Source organism: Phalacrocorax carbo, chromosome 1 (assembly GCF_963921805.1).
Source record: "Phalacrocorax carbo chromosome 1, bPhaCar2.1, whole genome shotgun sequence".
Classification (NCBI taxonomy): Eukaryota; Metazoa; Chordata; class Aves; order Suliformes; family Phalacrocoracidae; genus Phalacrocorax; species Phalacrocorax carbo.
The window spans coordinates 194,756,782-194,776,486 of NC_087513.1; the positions used below are offsets into that span (position 1 = coordinate 194,756,782).

The window sequence follows — 19,705 nt, forward strand, 5'->3', positions numbered from 1 at the left end:
TTGGTATCTGATGTACATAGATGGCTACTAACCAAGTTACTTGTATTGAGGGGACTGTTCTAGTACCTGGATTCAATCTCCAGTCATGCTTGGTATCAATTAAATATTTCCAGATGCCTGAGCAGAGCCAGTCTAAAAGAGTACCCATGCAATTAATGAGTGTCATGCATTCTCTTCAGCGCACATGAAAATGGGTCAGCAACATTTTAAAGTGTGCACATGATCCTGCCCTGGGGAAGCGAAGTATAGAAGATGATGTCTCAGGATGCCTTCCAGCTCTCCTCTCCCGAGTCTACAGCATAAACCATTGAGATAAAGCCTATGTCGAGCAGTACCTGTTTCTAACCTAATGCAGACCATTTCACCTTCCTCTTTGAAAGCTTTTGCTGGGTTCCTGGATTTTACTTCTTTCTCATCTCTCCAAGTCTTATTTCTGCCTATCCATCCCTTAGTCTCCTTCCAATCTTCTCACCTGATTATTCTCCTCAGTCTGTTTTCTCTAACCTCAGTTTCATGCCTTCTCTTCTATATTTCTGTTTAACTTTAAACCATACTTGTGGTCATACTGTACTGATTGTTTCATTAAATTATGTATGAAAACAAGTGGTAAGTACCATTCTAAGACACAGTTAAAGCTGCCAAGAATTCTCTTGCCCAATTAGGTTAAATTAGCTACAATAAACCTGCAACATTGCTAATAGATTTCATTTTACTCACCACACCTACTGCAGCTTAACGTCATGCCCAAAGACATTCTGACACCAAGAGTTAACCAGTGCAAGTGGTTCAGTTCTGTGTTTTTCAGCCTTAGTGAGCCAGATATTTTTAATGTTATTTCTACACAATCCCCAGCAGCCAAGGCCAGAGCCTGTGTAATGATGTGTGTCATTCAGAGCACCCTCCTACAATCTGCAGAGCCCGGCCACGCCAGCAGCCAGTCTGCTAAATGAGCAGTTAGAACCAAAAATAAAGAGTTGAAGCTGTGTAAATAAGAAGCATTTGTGTAGCTGGGAAGGGAGGCATCAGTCACTATGCTAACAGCATATCCTGGCTACAGAAAGGGCCATAGTATACACAGATGAAGTCTCCACTTATCACTAGTATCATATAAGAGGAACATATTGCATGTAATCAGAGGTGTTTTCATATTCATTCTTTTGCACGTCCCAAGCAATTTTGTCTGGCCGTTCAGAAGGGAGCACTCAGGATGAACTCTTAGAACATAAACGTTAATAAGCAGACATGGCTGTTTTGTTAGATCTGTGGGAAGCTGACTTCTCAGCACAAAAAAAAGATCTCTTCTGATCTCTAAAGATATTTCATAGAGCACATATTCTTATTACAGCAACAATAAAGGTTGCATAAACTCCTCCACCTTACTTCAATGATGAAGTGCATACACTTAACTGTTCTCACTGTAGAAAGATGGGCTGTTCCATTACTGACTATGGGGCTCCAGACACTGGAGGAAGGCTGCAGACTAATCAGCAAGGCACAAATTTTGCACTAGGAATGGAGACCAACTTCCTTCTCTAGTGAAGAGCAGTTATTTACAATTTTAGGCAATTAAAGGCAAAGAGGAAGCTCTGCCTTGCTCTGTCCTGTCATAGGGATGTAGTCACTCTCCTGCAATAAAAGTGACATAGCTTGGAAAGATGACTGTAGTGTACTTCAGAAGGTACTCAAGAAATGAATCCTCCTTGTAATGGCCTCAAATCACATGTAACCAAGTACACGTTCTGCAAAGGGCAGATACAATGCCAAGGGACTTTTATACCTAATAGACCAGATTCAAGGAGTATCAATTCCAGTATTTAGTGTGGAATTTTCTTCAAGATGTTGACCTACCAATGATTTACAGGTGCTTTTTTCCAAAATTAGCAAAATTAATTCTTCCCTTGGATCAATGGCAATGGCAGTTTTCATAATTCCAGCAGCTAAAAAATCTCTACTCCAAGGACATGCTATAAACCAGTTTGTTACAGTAGTGGCACCCTTTATTTCAAGGCAGTTTGCAGCACTATATCCTAGCAACTTAAGGCAAAATACAAACCCCTTTAACATTTACAAAAAGGAAATAAAATTTGGTGTATTATGAAAATACAACCTTGAGGTTTTTATAGTCCTGAAGGCACAGATTATGTTCTCAATAACAGTAAAGCAATGAAAACCCAATAGTCTCAACCTACTGAAATGAAATTTTAGTGGGACTTGTAAATATGTGAAAACTGGATTCCCAATCAATTCACACTGCCTTTGAAGCCAAGAAGAAAAGGTAAAAGAAAAGAGGAAAAAGAAATGTCTCTGAAACAGTGACTGTAAGACCTGAGAAACATTTCTATTCTCACTGATAAAGACAGGATGATCTGATGGAGACATGATACCCATGACAACACCTTTCAGAGGATTTAAAGGAAAAGGATAGTTGTTGCAGGATATCGAACAACAAACTCTAAACATGCAAGATAGAAAGTAAGAGCCAGCAAACCCTGGCAGAACAAGAAGTATGGTCAGATTCTTCCAAATGGTTAGTGAAGCCAATAAGCCCCTTGAGAAGTCCCACTTCTCAGAGATTAATGTCATTATGCATCATTATTTTGCATTTTGAAACCTATCTTCAGCCAGCACACATTAAAACATACCATTTCAAGTGTCAGATAAAAGAGCCTGCCCCAGTAAATCAGGTGGCCACAACTATATAACTCACATGTAACATTGTGGTAGAGTTGCTGGAGCTGCCTCAGTGCAAAATAAGAGAAGAAATTCAAGCCCCAAGCAGCTTATTCATGATGAATATTCTGTTGTGATATACGTAATCATGAAAGTCCAAAATGCTGAAGTCAATCCATAGAGCTCACTTAAATTGTTTACCTAGAGGAGAATAGTTATTACCAGAAAAAGCTTGTGTCAAAGGGCAGAAAATAGAAAATTTTTCTAACTTTCTTGCTAGTGATTTTCTGCAGAATTAGAAAAAATGAGATTAGAACTGACCCATCACCTTTGATCATGCACAAAACTTATTACACAGCAAAACTATTTTTACCAGCATCCCCACCCAGCTCCACGAGTTGACAGTCGCTGGAGATACAAGCAGTGAAGTGTTACACAGACATAATTATGCCGTGAGAGACACAGACAAGTGGTTGATGAGTGAGGCATCTAACTGGCCAAGAATCAGGTGAAGATGTGAAGGGCGTTCGGGGCTGAGGAGCGGCACTTTCTACTGTCTTGGCAACGTAGGAAAGGCAGCAGAGAAATCTGTCCAAGAGACTGGTGTACACAGCTGTGTCAGGGAAGCAGTTGCATCAGAAGTGGGGCACATCTAAGGGATGTTACGGGAAAAGTAACAGGATTTGAAGTCGGATGATGTAGAGGTAACTCCCTGCTGTGACAGTGGGCAGCAAGTATTCAACTGTGCCCTCTGCACAAAAACATGCAGAAAAATTAGAAGAATATCTATTTTAGCTACCTGCCTTGCATACTGATGAGCCATTTTCAGAGAGGAACCAGGATGGGCTATGGTGTAGAATGGCACGGCACGAGAATAGGCAGGTCAGGATTAAAAAGGTAGTCCTGGAAAGAGCTGACCTAGCAGTGGTAACTGCAACTGTGAAAGGTGGTAAAACCAGGTCAGTCCCAGTCAGGAACTAAAAAGAATACCCCCACCCAGGGATGGAGAGGAGAGGATTGATTTAAGCTATGGCTAGGCAAAAACATCAGCATATTTCCAAATAAAATGTTTTTCACGTGAAGTACAGTGTCAACAGCAGGAATGTAAATCTGAGAACATTTAATTTTCAGGCAAAAAAGCTGGAAATAGTTGAGGACGAAAATGCAATTGGTATAGCAAAGTTTGAAGAGACCCATCAGTAGTGGTAAAAAAAAACAGCAGAGTAATTTTTCTGAAAGCTGTTTCCTTCTTCCCTTCTTTATCAATAGATAAGCTTTCCCTCTCTTGCGTATACCCAGACTTGCATGTCTATGATAGCACCTAACACAATTTCAGGTCAGTAAAGCAACACCAAAATTTTCTCCTAACTGAACCAAAAGCTTATTTTCAAGGCAAGGCATTTTAAGTCTATACATGGTCCATTATAGCTTGTGTCCTGTTATCTTCTAATTGGGAAATGAGACTTCTGGCAACATGACATTTTCTAACCCTCACCATAGGTTTTGATTTTCGTTCACCTCCTTTTCCGCAGGTGAAGGAAGGAGGGGGATAAACAACCAACAGATCCAGAAGAGTTTTACTGATAGTAAAATAACTGAGGAGAGGGGTAAGGGAGTCAGGCCAGAAATTTAGAGAAGGGCAAGGGAATGGATAAATTAATTGAGGGAGACCAGGGGAGAGACTTATGAAAGAGAAACCTGGTTGCTGGTTGTCAGAGTGCAGAAGGTAGTGACAGTAAACACCTATTTTCTCATTATCATTATCACAGAAAATTTATTCTCAATCATTCATATGATACTGGGGGGGGGGGGGGGGGGAATACTCTGTGCAAAGGAATTCTTCATATTTGAGGTCCAGTTTGTCATGGGAAAAGAGCTCAAGCTCCTTCATCTACCCCCCCAAACCTTCTTCTTCCTCTGTCACCACTTGCAGTATAAGCAAAGCAATCCCTTTCATATAATTCAAAGTTTCATCTCCACTGAATATTATCAGTAGTCCCTAGAGTTCTAATTTATGTCCTATTACAGTACTATATGGGAATTAAATTAGCAGATGCCAAGCCAGATGCCCAGAAAATTTTAGCAAAGTAGTCTTTGAAATTTAGTACCAGTGGAACATATATTCACAGAAAAAACAGAATAATGTAGGTTTCTTTAAAAACTGTGGCAGGTTCACGTTTTCATATATTCTATTCTAATCTAGCAGTAGCATAGACCCCTAAGTATAAGGGTAATATAAATATTTCATGTAAGTGAAGACTGAGAAAAATTTAAATTCTAAAGCAAGCCATAAACCTATACTCAGGCTTCCTCTACTCAGAAAATTCCTAAGCAGAAAATATCTAACAAATATATTCTTCAGGAGGATTTGGGAGAAAGACTGTATTTTTTCTTTACTTTTAAAGAATGGCTCTTAGTATACTCTTGATCTTTTCTCATATTGAGAAGTGGAACAACTGTTTACTTTTCTTCTACTTCTATGGAACCAGCATGCCAAGCATACTTTTGACTCCATAGAAACAGCATTTTAAATGCAAGTCAAATTAATAAACCCCTGAAATTTACAGGAACTAATTCTTAAGCAGCATCGGGGCAGACAGAAAAAGGATGCTCTTGCAAATCAGAAATGGAGGACAGGCTCCAAGCTTCCTACGATTATGGTTTTTTTGAATGGTTTATTATGTGAGTGAAGACCTCTTCCTTCAGAATAAAATTCACTTAAGCAAGAAGCAGCCTGAATCTTTCCTTCAGAGACATCTTTATACATGACAACTGTTCATACCAGGAGTAATATTTGGGTGGACAAAAGGCTTACAATAAGTTAAATCTGGCAAGTTTTTCTTTTTCAGAAAGTCAAAATTAATATGAAGGGTTGTATCCCAGCATTCAGTGATGTAATATGAATGAAGACATTGCAGGGAAAAAAAAATTAAAACCTTTAAGAGAGGAAGAAGGGGATCATTGCTGAAGAGTTTTTTTCTGGGAAATTTCTTAGCTACTCTAGTGATGGATCTCACCAGAAGAATGCAAACAAATCCATAACTGTAGCTCAAATGTAAAGAGATGAGATCTGGCAGGAATTATTTGAATGCTAAAAAAAAATATAAGTGCCAGACATTTACTTCCAGCAGGAAAATCAACTGAGCCTACCTTTATTTACTTGTAAGAGTCATTAAAACAAATGAGTAGAAAAAAACATTGAAAACCCCTGCAATTCAAAAGTTATGAGTCATTATTGCAAAACCTCATCATTAAAAACAAATTACAATACATTTATTTGTCAATTATTAGTTCAGCCTTTGAGGGAAGTTGCATTACTTTTCTAGCTTTTTTCCCCTCAGACTGTAGGGATTAGAAACAGCTTATACACATATGTATAAGTAACATGTATGTGAAACAGGCATTAAAGAAAAAAAATCATGAACTATCAGGAGGCCCACAAGGAAAATTAGTAGCACTCTGATTAATATCATTAAAATCTACTGGAAAAAGAGAAAATGAGGAAGACTGTTTCAAACTTGGCCCTTAGAACATACACAAGCCATAGCAAGCTCTCCATGAACACAGACTAGATGGAAATGAGCTATTTTGGGAAGAACTGAATGCCCAGACCTGGGGAATGCACTCCCACTGCATCCCAACCTCAGCAGAGGAACACACCTCCATGCTGCCCCATCCTCACCCTTCTCATCTGATAAGGAAACCCAGATACAATGCCAGTATAGGACTCCAATGGATCCTAAAGTTCTTGAACTGGAAGGGTCACCCTCCATCCTGCACCATGTGCTCATCTATGCAGTCACAGGCACAGTAAGCAGACAACAGGGATGCATGCAGAGAAAACCCCGAGAAAGTCTGCAGAGCCCTAGAGACTACAACGCTGGATTTTGAATAGCTGAAGTGCTACCAGCATTCAGACCAGTGAACAGTAAGGATACTCATATCTTAGTGTTAGTAACTCACTTGTGGCAACTACAGATCTGAATGAGATACAGCATTGCCTTGAAAATGCACACCCTAGCACATACCACTCAATTTATTCATTCTTCAGAACTATCACAAGTTCAAAGCCCTATGTGGTGATATATATATCAGCAAGATCAATAGTGCTGCCTTTTATATATCAGAACTCTGTATCTCCACAGTTACTACTTCAGCATATATGAAAGATTAGCAGGATATAAAGGGATTGGGTTCAGCTCGATGGGTTAAGACACTAGAAAAATCAAATGAGTGGCTCTTTGACTCCAAACTACTTCAGAGGTTAAGACAGAAACTGAACAAGTTACTGCCATAACATCTTCTGAACAGTATTAATATTTACTCTAAAGCATTAAATCATGCACCTTGTTTCTTAAGAGTCTTAATGCCAAACACAAACCCAGCCTGCAGAGTTAATGGTATTGCCTGTAGCAGTCACCTAGCAGAAGGCTGGAAGGTTTTCTGACTTTCTGGAGTGTCCTTGTCAAGTTACTCATCTGTTTAAGTTTTTTTAGTATCTAACATTAAATTGGGATTTGTACTTATCAAAATATGTAAGCTTCAAAGGGGCAGGATACTGCTTTGGTAGAGACTGGTTATTCCAGCCTACCTCTCAGCTCTCTGGCTGCCACAACCCCTTCACAAAATGATGGTTAATAGCTTTCCATCTGAAGAGAAGCTTTAGTGTTTGAGAAAAGGAGGGCTACTTCCAGCTGGAAAATCTGACATATGTTTGCAGCCAGCCTCTACCTTGCATTGGCGCTGTAAGTGGAATAATTCAAAAGTCAGTTCCCACTGAGAAATCATTTTCACTCTTAAAAAATATATTTTCTCCTCGATCCACTTAAGCTTATTAAAAGTGTAATTCCCATGCTAGTCTTCCAGAGGTGCACACTGTAGCACGACTCAACCAAAAAAGGACTGTCATTTCATTAAGGTAAGTCTCTTTCAAACTGTCTGGCAATACTCCAGTGTGACCTGGGGGGCCATTCACACCAGGGACCACTCTCAGTAGCAGCATGGACAAGACCAAATCAGGTCTGGCTCCCCTACATCCATCAATGGTTTCCCCATCACTAGCCCAGCGAGTTTTAGCACTCCTAACACATCTTCTTGCTGACCCCATGTGCCCACAACTCATACCCTCAGTTTCACACTATAAAAAGTACTGTGGTGCTCACCATATTTCACAAGATTTGAATGGAAAAAAGTGCACACCGAGTAATAATTGTTTTACAGGGCACTGTATGGGGCTCAGAAGAGGCCCCGAGCTGAGTGCTGGGTAGTGCAGAACAACTTTCAGAATAGAGAAGGGTGCACCAAGCAGTGCAAGCAGGTGACCCCCTGCCACATACCCAGCTCTCATTCAGCAGTGTAGACAGTCTAATAAGATCTGATGAGGCTCCCCACATCTGCAGGCGGCAACATAATTCTGAGACTTCACAAGATTTTGGTTCACTTCAAAACCCTTTGGTTCAAAACCCTATAGATATGATTGTGAAATAACAAATCTAGGATGATATTTAAAGTAAAACAGAGAAACTGTCCCATTGCAGCTTGTATTGGACAACAACAGAACATGGGTAAGTCATGGAGGCATCAATGTGAGTGCCACCTATTTCTCCTTGCCACATTTGATTCAAAGCTTCCTTAAAACCAGAAAGTCATCTTTGCCCTTATCAAGAACTCAGACATCGGTCTCAAAAACTAAACTTGATAGGGCTCTCAAATACATTTCTCTATGGCCAAGCATCTAATCATAAGAAACTCAGGTGGCCACTTTAATTTTCTATAGATTCTTGACTCTATCTATAGTGTTTCATTTTTGTGGTGGCTGGCCTCGGGGCCACATATGGCTCCAGTTGAGAATATCTGCTCAATGTATAATTTTGTCTGGTAGACAACCAATCTCAGAAGACCTGAAGTATTGCAGATGGTCTAGTACCTGCACCCATGCAATAGACACTGTATGGTTGGTGTCCTGAAGCACTTAAATTTTTGTGTGTGTATTTTTTTCCTGTATTTCAGACAGTGAGTTATATAAGACACAGTTTTGATGATTCAGGCAGGCAGCTAGAAAGAACAGACCTCAATTGCTTTCTTCTTAAAATGCGTACTTGTAAATTAAGAAGCATTTCAAGATTAGGCATCTGTCCAATTCTTTTTATCATTTAGTGTTTTATGCTAATGAGGATGCTGTTTCTTTAATTATCATTTGCAGAAAGAATTGCGTTCAGTCCCTTGATCTTCCTTAAAACCATCCCTATGCTTGATTCCCCTATAGGCTTTTAATCACACAGCTTCAGTGTGAAACTCTACATTTGAGAAAAACTCTTCTCAAAACTGGTTCACTGAGAAAGTTAAAATTGTTTTCTCTCATCTAAGCTATATCCCCTACCACTTGGCAGCTTAGGAGAAAGGACTAAAAGATTCAAACTAATACTAGCTTATGCACTGAATGCAGCCTAATGCCAAAACCTATTATACTACATATGTAACAGATACTAAATGCCAGGACTTGTTAGACAGAGGTAGAAGCAAACAAAGTGAGCTATAAAATACTGTCCTGTGATGCTAGGACAGTAAACCCTATTTTAAAAGCACTTAAAGTACATACATCATCAGTTGTTAACTTCATTATGCAAAATTACCCATATATGATATTCATGGGCATTTGTTATTAGTCAAATGGCTCTACCCGTTTAGTTTCAGTGTGGCTTTCTGGTTGTCCTGTCAGAGGTTCCTGTAACCGAAGCCCTGGCTGGGTGGGAGCCCAAGCCCCACTGGGCGTACAACCCCACCCCCACTGGCGATGTCTCTCCTGCACCTTTGAGCTCTCCTCGCAGCATCCCCATACCCTTGAGTTGCCAAAACATGACAAAGGCTCCCTGCACAGGCACAAGGCAAGGGGCCCCATATCTCCATCCACCCACCCTGGGAACAGCTCCACTGCGGGGGGACATGCCATGGTACCCCCTCACCTCTCCCTGACGTGAGGATGGGAAGCTGCACTGGCCCCAAAGCTAATCTACCCCACCACACACCTAATCGCGGTGCCAAACAAGGGCCACCATCAATGTATTACCCTCCTTTGGAGATGTAAACAGAGTTGTATAAGCTTTTCTTCTGAAGGGAGGAAAACCCCATTTTTTGAGTCATCACTGGAAAAGCACTGGCTTCAACCTCCAAGACAGGCTTAGGACACACCTGACCTTCAAAAGAGGTTATTGCATTCCTTGGTTTGAGCAGCAGCCACCTCTGAACAAGCCTTTTGATATTTGCTTCACTGCAGCCCTGAAACTGTTGATTCTTACCAAGTTAGTGTCTCACGCAAGCTGAGCTGCACAGGTGTGATTGATAGGGATGCTGAGGATGAGTAGCACTCCCCTAGGCTAGTACAGAAGGGAAAAAGGACGATTTTTTTGTATGTTTTAGTACACACACTGCAATAACTAAATGAACTGTATACTCCAGTTACGGTATATCCGTTTAGAGTATAACTGCAGTATATTTCATGCTATGCTTTCATCCTACAGTGAAACCGAAAGAAATACTGGATTTCTTTACAGCTAAGACACAAATTGCACCAACATCTTGAAGCAAGCTATTTACAAACAAATATTCTGACATCTCATTTATCTGTTTTGCCATAAAATTGGCTTATACATGATTAATTATGAAAAATAAGCACAGCATGCTTTTATGCACTTTTACTTTGAAATCAAGGTCACACTTTGTTTTGAAATTCAGAAAAACAGTATGAATAATGTAATTAACATATCAGAAGATTCTTTGCAAGTTGCCTTATTTAAGCAGGCTAAACCAGGAGCTTATAAAGTTGTTGCTATTCTGTCACTGCACACAGATTATTTCTTAGCCCTTGTTTATATCCTTCATTTTATTTGACTAATCCTTTGTACTGAAAGGATGCTTGCCGTAGCATTCCTCATTCTAAGCTACACAATGCTGAATGAAAAGAGTGTTATTGTCCCACAGCATTTACAAGCTGATTCCTGCTCTGTGGACTCCTGCTCTCATGATCAACGGAGCAGAGTCTGGTTGGAGGCCTGTCACTAGCGGTGTGCCCCAGGGGTCTGTGCTGGGTCCAGTCCTGTTCAACATAATCATCAGTGACCTGGATGATGGGACAGAGTGTAACCTCAGCAAGTTCGCTGATGATACCAAGCTGGGAGGAGTGGCTGATACACCAGAAGGCTGTGCTGCCATCCAGTGAGACCTGGACAGGATGGAGAGCTGGGCTGAGGGGAACCTCCTGAAATTCAGCAAGAGCAAGTGCAAGGTCCTGCCCCTGGGGAGGAACAACCCCATGCACCAGTACAGGCTGGGGGCTGACCTGACCGGAAAGCGGCTCTGCTGAGAAGGACCTGGGAGTGCTGGTGGACAAGAAGTTGATCATGAGCCAGCAATGCGCCCTTGTGGGCAAGAAGGCCAAGGGTATCCTGGGCTGCATTAAAAGGAATGTGGCCAGCAGAACGAGGGAGATTATCCTCCCCCTCTACTCTGCCCTAGTGAGACCACATTTGGAGTATTGTGTCCTGTTTTGGGACCCCAGTTCAAGAAGGGTGTGGAACTGCTTCAGCAAGTCCAACTGAGAGCTACCAAGATGATCAGGGGGCCGGAGCATCTCCCTTTTGAGGAAAGGCTGAGAAACTTGGGTTTGTTCAGCCTGGAGAAGAGAAGACTGAGGGGGGGTTTCATCAACACCTATAAATATCTAAAGGGTAGGTGTCAGGACGATGGGACTAGGCTCTTTTCAGTGGTGCCCAATGACAGGACGAGGGTCAATGGGCACAAGTTGGAACACAGGAAGTTCCACCTCAATAGGAGAAAAGACTTCTTTCCTGTGAGGGTGACAGAGCAGTGGAACCAGCTGCCCAGGGAGGCTGTGGAGTCTCCTTCCCTAGAGACATTCAAAACCCGGCTGGATGTGTTCCTGTGCCCCCTGCTCTAGTGTCCGTGCTGAAGTAGGGGGGTTGGACAAGATGATCTCCAGAGGTCCCTTCCAACCCCTACCACTCTGTGATTCTGTAACTCAATTCCAGCTGGGATGCTGCTCCTTAGAAACAATTCAGTAATAGTGTGCTTATACATGGGAAACTAGTAAGTTAGAGTTATAGAATCATACAATCAGTTAGGTTGCAAAAGACCCTTAAGATCATTAAGTCCAACTTGTTAATGTAGCACTGCCAAGTCCACTAAACCATGTCCCTAAGCGCCACATCTGCATGTCTTTACCTCCAGGGATGGTGACACAACCACTTCCCTGGGCAGCCTCTTCCAGTGCTTGACAACCCTTTTGGTGAAGACATTTTTCCTAATATCCAGTCTAAACCTCCCCTGACACAACCTGAGGCCCTTTCCTCTCATCCTTTCACTTGTTACTTGGGAGAAGGGACCAACACCCACCTCCCTACAGCCTCCTTTCAGGTAGTTGTAGAGAGTGATAAGGTCTCCCCTCAGCCTCCTCTTCTCCAGACTAATCAACCCCAGTGCCCTCAGCTGCTCTCCAGACACTTCACCAGCTTCCTTGCCCTTCCCTGGACACGCTTCAGCACCTCAACATCCTTCTTGTAGAGAGGGGCCCAAAACAGAACACGGTATTTGAGGTTTGGCCTCACCAGTGCCAAGTACAACTTCCATAATCCACTTGAATACATCCAGTAAATCATTCTGTAGGTTCTCTACTCAGGATACTCAGCTGCCCACATACTTTTGTGCTAAGTGCACTATAATGCTGGGAAATGCAGGTCTCACTTCTGGATGTGACCATCTCATGCAAACTATCTTCTGCCCATACAGCTCCTCACAAGCCCTCACCAAGGCTAGATGTGCGAGTCAGTTCTGGAGACAGAACAAGACCACATGTTGACATGTCACTTGCATGTAGAAATCAACTTCTTGCTATTTGAAGCATGCTGTTTTAACCAGGCAAATTTTATTAGTGATCTGAGTAACAAATATTTAGGACTGTACTTCTAAAGACTTTCACAAAGCATAAGAAGAGAAAAATATAACAACTTTTGACCTCAGCTACTTTCATTTACCTCTACCTCAGCTGCTGGCCAGAGCAAGCCCCAAAGCCAACTGCAGCGTGAACTCCATCTCATGGAGTTTACCTTGTCTGCACAGCAGCCTAACAGCAACCACAGGCTTGCAAAAGGCCATATGGATTGGGACCTGCCGACTGTAGAGGTCTGACTGACTAATAAGAGCCTTCCCAAATCAATATGACTTGTCAAAAACACTTGATTCATGTATTGCAGAGCTAGAAATAGAAAACAATGCTTTCACCATACTGCTGATATTTGAATAGCTTTTTTAAAAAGGACAAACAATTTGTTCCACTGAAAGCTTGCTTACAACTGCAGTGACTGGGCTAAATTTCAGTAGAAATTAGAATTGCCTTTTTTGAAAGGAAGATTAATTCTATCAAATGCTAAGGAGGTAACAGAAAAACACATGACAAAAATCAACACTAAAAAAGCACTGTACTTGTTTAAGAGAAACAGGGTGCACAGAGGAAAAAGCCAGGGATACCACATGTGCAAAAAGAAAAGCAGAACCTGGAGTATTGGCAAATCACAAGCTGAGACAGAGGCTGAGGCCTGCTAGGAATCCATCACATGAGGTAAAGGAACAGAATGAGGCACTCCTCAAGTTCCTTTCAACATCCTTGAAGTTACAAAAATGTCGTCACATTGGATTTTATTCTAAAATAGAATCTGTTCTGGAAGAACCGCTTTACTAGTAAGACTTTGGGGAAGTCTGCAAGTTCTAGTTCATTTCTTAATACAAAAAGTAGTGAAGTCAACTCTAGCTAATATTATATTGGACTCCTACTGGATACAAGTGAACCACTTAACTAAAAAATTATGATTCACTACAGGCAAAGGGCAATGCTCCGATTTCTTTTGCAACTAGAAAACAATGTGTAGTCTTAGCCAATATCTAATTTATTTCTTAGGATATTTTAGAAAGACACTCTCTCAAACCTAAAAACAATCATGAGCAAAACCAAGCAGAGGGAAATAGGCACACACAAAAATACAAAAAGGACTTGCTAAGGGATGCTTTATTACATGCCAAGAAAAAGAGATAAAAAAAGAAAATCACTGTGATACAGCCATGAAAGAAAGCTTTTTGGGTTGAAGAATCCTGGCTAAGGAAAGTGACAGCGGCAGCAGAGAAACCTATAAAACAAACCCATAGTACATAACAGATGGGGAAAAAAAGACACTGATAGCAACGAATACAAATTAATGTTGCAGAAATGCAAGCAAATTATGGAAGAAAAAGCCCCACACCATTAAAAAGCTGTAGTGATATTTACGACAATAGGAGCTCCTCCCTAACTGGAACAAGAATAAGTCAATGCCAAGCCATGATTTGAATAACTGGTCATTCCAGATAAAAATTAGCAAACAATTCAGAAAAAGACAAATGTACATGACAACTGTCTCTACTCTGTATTCAGAAAGTTGCAAGATGCTATTCACCTCTTACAGTGATAAAGACATACCTCCCATGCCGTCAGTCACTGGAGAGAGCTTTAAATATCCCCTTAGTTAAAACCCTGCATTGAAGAGTAGAGGGCAGATGTACCAATAAGTTTTGATTCAATGACTGCCTTTAACAAACACAGGAACACTACAAGTTGTGACTGGAAAGAGATAATATCAAAGCAGTGTTTAAAAGGGTTAAGTGGGATAACCTAAGCACTTATCAAACAGACTGACATCAGCAGTAAGCAACAGCAGGGAAAGGTTACCATGGGACACAGTCAATAAGGCATTGAAAGACAGTAGAATAATTAACACCAATCAACACAGCTGTATGGAAAATAGGTCTGGTCATGTAAAACTGATCATTTGTATGCAGTTACATCATCATTTGATAATGTTAGTATGCTGACAGGACATATTTCTAATCCTAATTTCACACTACACAGTGATTTAAAATCATGATATTCATAAAATCCTGAATTAAAAGGTTCACCATACTACATCAACATAGCTTATAGTAAATGATTTTCAAAAGTGGCTAAGTAAATGGCTATCTAAATGGAGAATCAGCATCCAGAAAACAGATTCTATCATTCCAGTAGAAAAAAAAATTAGGTATAATATTTGGAAGCTGAAAAGAGCTACAGACTGCCTCAAAAGGAAAGGCTTATTATTTACTGGAACAATTTACCGGTGACATGGTAGATTCATTACTTACTGGCACTCTTTAAATCAAGACCTTGATCTCTTTCAGGAAGATATGCTAAATAAAGAAAAATTAAGAGACCACTGCTGATATATCCTGCATTTCTCTGACCTGCACTGAGCATGCCGTAAGAACAGATATTCACATGGTCCCCTCTGGCCTTTAAATTCAAAAGCCTAGGAAACAATGACCCGGACGTTATTAATGCCTCTTGAATTTAATGCAGTAAAAGTGAATCATACTTAATCTGTCTGATACAGTATAAACTGTCTTGAGTATTTCTATGGAATTTCAGCTGTAATCCAGCGTTAAGTTACTGGATGACTTAAAATATTATCAAGTCACTTCCCCTAAATTTCTGATTTTTAGCTAAAAGCAGTAAAAATCTATCTCTTTGAAACAACGCTGTAGCTGTTTGCATAGATACAGAGGCATAGTATCAAACTCTTGATTCACAAATTCCTACTTTAACCTATTTCTTAGGAATTTTTTTTTTCAGTAATGCTATCAGAACAGCATTTCCATGGCCTGTCAGAATGCCTCCCGTCAGGTACAGCCACAACTGTAACGCACTGTAACTTCACACAAATCTGTCTTAAACAGGGCTATGCTCTTGTATACCCATCATCTTCCCACGCAGTGCTCTAAGATCAGTACAAGAGACTTGGAAATCACGTTATCTCCACCAAACATGTTATTTGGTGCTGTCTATTTGAAACAAAACACAGCAGTTTGAAAAAGTCATTCTTGCACACAACTCTGGAATGGGCCATGAAAATTTATTCTCTGAGGTTTGCAGCAAGCGCTTAAATTACAAAATAGCCTCCTACATTTCTTGTTCTATTCAGCAGCTACTTCTGGCACAATTTTCCCCTTCAAAAGCTGAACATCACTAACGCTCACCGCAGAACAAATTCACTTCAAAGGTTCCCAAAGTTTTCCAGCTGATGGCCCTTGATTTCCAATCCTCGTAGCCATAAGGAATCAAAAACTTCAAGATGGTTCTCACAGGCCATACTTTGAATACCATTGACATGTCAGCTCAAAAAGAAAGAGGACATGTTAGTGAACCAAGCGCTCAATACCTGTTAACAGTGAAACAACATAATCAAAGGGGACGCTATGTGACCTTTTGGATAAAACTACCAAGAAATTACTTCCTCTGCTTTTTTTGGTGCACACGCCACCCAGAAGACAGTAACACACCAGGACAATCACCCATTTCACAGCCAAAACCACATCATCTGTGACCGAGCATGACTGCTGCCAGCAAAACAGCTTTTGACTTGGGTAAGGGATGGGACGTTCCTCCCAGGCTCCTGTGACCATACAGTTCCTATCATACACCACTGTCCCCAAAGGTACCTGTGTGTATGAAGAGTCCTTTGAAAGCAAGGGATCACACCATGATGTCTGCTTCACCTTTCTGAGCCCTGCCAGTCCCTATCAGCCCCGCAGCCTGGGTTGGAGAGGACAACAGACATGGTATAGGATTTCCTACACTGAGGATTGGGGTGGTGGGAATGTCCTTGCCAATGAACTGAGTTTGCTTTCTCTTTGCTTCCAGCTACTTCCTGCCCTCAGTCTGATTACCACAGAAATGTCAGTCCTTGGCTGCCTCCTCACCATGTACAGTGCTGCACACTAGAGCCATGCCCCCAGGCTTTGCTGGGGTCCTGACCCTCTCCTAGTGCTGGCTGCTCTTGCCAGACCCTTCTGGCTCCAGGTCAAACCAGGTCCAAGTCTCCCCAAAGGAAAGAGCAACGTTTATGCCAGGTTGCCATCAGAACGTCTCCAGCCAGGCTGTGTTTTATCACTTGAGGGACAGGATCAGGCCTGGCCCCAGGAGGTGCATATGCTGGGCTACATGGACAGTTGTTCTTGTTGTTCCTCCCCACGGCTGCTCAGCCAGCAGGACATCGTAGGCTGTCATACCCTACTAATGCACGGGGAAAATCAACTGTGAACCTGCTGTAGAACTGGGGACAGTATAAGACCACAAAAGGAGACTTTGTCCCATCATGACCAGGACATCAGAGAAAAAGCAACCTCAGAGCTCTGGTTTTATTTGGCCCATCTAGGGTTTGGCAGTAGCCCAGGTAGTCAGCCTCCCTCCAGAGCCCACACTGTTCTATCTCCATTTTGAGTCATTTGAGGCTTTGGGACCACTGTCGGCCTGTTACTGATGGGCAATCAAAGAGCCAATGTCTCCAGCCAGGTGGCAAATACTGCCCTGCAACTTGTCAGCACAGCTGTCATTTTTTTCTGGGTAAAACACCATTGCTGACCTCCCAGAGACTTCAGCAACCATTGTTATTGCCCATGGATGTCCTCATGCCACTACAGCACAACTTTACCGGGTTCCATGTCATGGTCATTTCCCAGCCTAAAGTTATCCCGTCCCAAGCATGAAAAACTATCTTCAAATATTGTCATATTATCTCAAAAAGCAACCAGATTTTAGATATATAGTACACTGGTTTAGATATTCATATTTTCAATATACAATTCAATATATACCTACCAGACAGAAAGAAAAAAACATTAGGAAAGTAACAGTCTATATTTGTTTGATAATTCCTCCCAGTAGGAGTCTTATGGTCGTCTTTGAAGTCATCTTTATCTCAGTTGTTTATACAATTGTTAGAGGGGGATTTCTTGCATTGGATAGACTAGCACTAATATAAAAATCAAAGACAACTTGCAAGAGAGTTCTTTATTGGCAAATACAATTAAAAGATCAAATCAGACATCAATAATATGGAAGACAAACTTACCCAGAATGCTGGAAAAACAAATTTTACTTCCATTGGTGATAGTTTGCCCTCGAAGATAGTCCCAGGGTGGAAATCTTTAAAAATAAAATAAAAGGCTCATTAGAATTAGAGTAGGTAACAAGGGTATACACCATCAAATCTTTTGTAATCACAGCGCTAAAGATTAAACATCCTGCTCTTCTGATTATGATCCTGTCCAAGTTTCCTGGCATTAACTCACAGATAAGCTGATCCTTGTTAGGACTGAGTGAAATGAAGCAATGCACCTACCTTCGAAAGGGGAAGAAGATATAAAAGCTCTGTGAAACAAAAACTCCACATTTTCTGTTCCTCTTCCTCTGGAGTATCTTTAGAGTAAGTCAATGATCTCAGTTCAAATTTAGATACACAAGCTGAAGGGGAAGCACAGATGAAACCTAGTCAGGTTTTAATGTATTTACAGAGATTGTTTTTAAGGGACTCTGTGCTATTTGACATCTTGTCCCTATGGCACATTTTGATGGATAAGGGTGATGTATTGCTGTTCAGGGAGATTTAGCTGAATTTGCTTGTGATAAGATCACCCAGAAAAAAGTATGGAAGGAGAGGAGAAACAAGAAAGGGTGAGGAAGATCAGCCAGAAAACACACAAAAGGGACTTCAGAAGTCAAGAAAAGATTGAAACGCACATCAGAAATAAACATCATGAATTAGAGAACATGACTTATGATATAAAAATACAACAAGTCAGGGCAGGGAAGGAAAGAAACCCAGTCCTGAGAGTTGATAAGAAATTATGAGATGTGGTTTTACCACTGTCAAAAGAGGCCAAAGTCAAACTGCACAGAATCAATGATGAAACTAGAAGATCTCCCAGGCAGGACTGTGTTCAGATCATAAGATAACAAAAAAGCTGGAAAAGGTTATGTGGTGTAGGGGAATAGACAGGGATCGGCGACCGGAAGATTACAGGATGTGACGGAAAGATAGACTCCTCCCCATAGGAGTGGCAGGAACAGGAACCGCAAGAGCTATATAAGCGTGTGACGCAGCTAAATAGATGGACATTTTGCATCCATCATATTGATGTCTGTGCATCACTGTCCCCAGGGTGGGTAGAGCCCTGTGTCCCGGAGATATGCGGCCCAAGATAAGTTCTCCCGTAGAAGCGTACAGCTACAATGTGGTTTTGATTTTTTTTAATATTACATCAGTGATGTGTATTTGTATTATTGTGGGAAAGAGGCAGGAGATAGAGTGAAGAATTAAGAGGTATGAGTGCAAGCAAGACAAAGAAGAGGGAGGTGACTGTGAGACAAGCAGAGCAGGTGGAGATCAGAAGAGACCTGAGAGTATGACAGAGGAAAAGGCAGAGTCAGAGAAAGAAGAAGGAAGAACAGCTGAGGGAAAACAGGGAATTCATATGGCACTCAATTTTTTCCTTTGGTAAAGATCAAGTGGAAGAAAGTTGGATAAAAAGCTTAAGAGATATTAGAAGGTGAGATATAAATGGGATTTTAGGTAAGAGATTTAATCAAATAGTCTTAAAATGTTTTATTCACATGCAACTGATGTCACTGTTTATGATAAATTTCACAGAAATGTGATAAAATCCCAAATACAAAGTACCTTGCAGCAAAATATGTGCTAATTACAATTAAATTTATATTTTAATATGAAATTCCACATGTTCTATGTTTCCCCTCACCTTCCATTCCCCAGCAAGGCAGGTTGCTTCTTTTCAAATAACTCAAATTAAGTTGTATGTTCAGCCTCATTAGCCACTATCTCCATTCCCTGTGGTTTTAATTAGATAGGTCTCTTTGTGCACAGCTACCTCAATCCTTCCCCCCAAACAATCCCACAACATTGCTTTTTTCATGTTATCATTCTTCAAATGCTCCTAATTACACTGGAGGCAGCCAAGGCAATGAGGGCAGAGCAGTGCTCTCCCATGGAGAAGGCAGGGCAAGGTCTGCAGCCAGCAAGTCATATGCACCCCTTGGCAGAGCTAAGCATTTAGATGTTCTTCCATGCTGTTTTATCCACTTTAATCAAGCCAACCCATC

At 41.1% G+C, this 19,705-nt stretch overlaps 1 protein-coding gene across 1 annotated transcript in view; it reads right to left on the reverse strand.

Moving 5' to 3' along the window:
- MTUS2 (microtubule associated scaffold protein 2) overlaps positions 1–19,705 on the reverse strand; it is a 329,597-nt gene that overhangs the window by 303,039 nt on the left and 6,853 nt on the right. Inside the window, exon 2 of the mRNA XM_064441072.1 lies at positions 17,658–17,731. The gene's annotated coding sequence lies outside the window, so the exon portion shown is untranslated. The remainder of the gene's footprint in view (positions 1–17,657; positions 17,732–19,705) is intronic.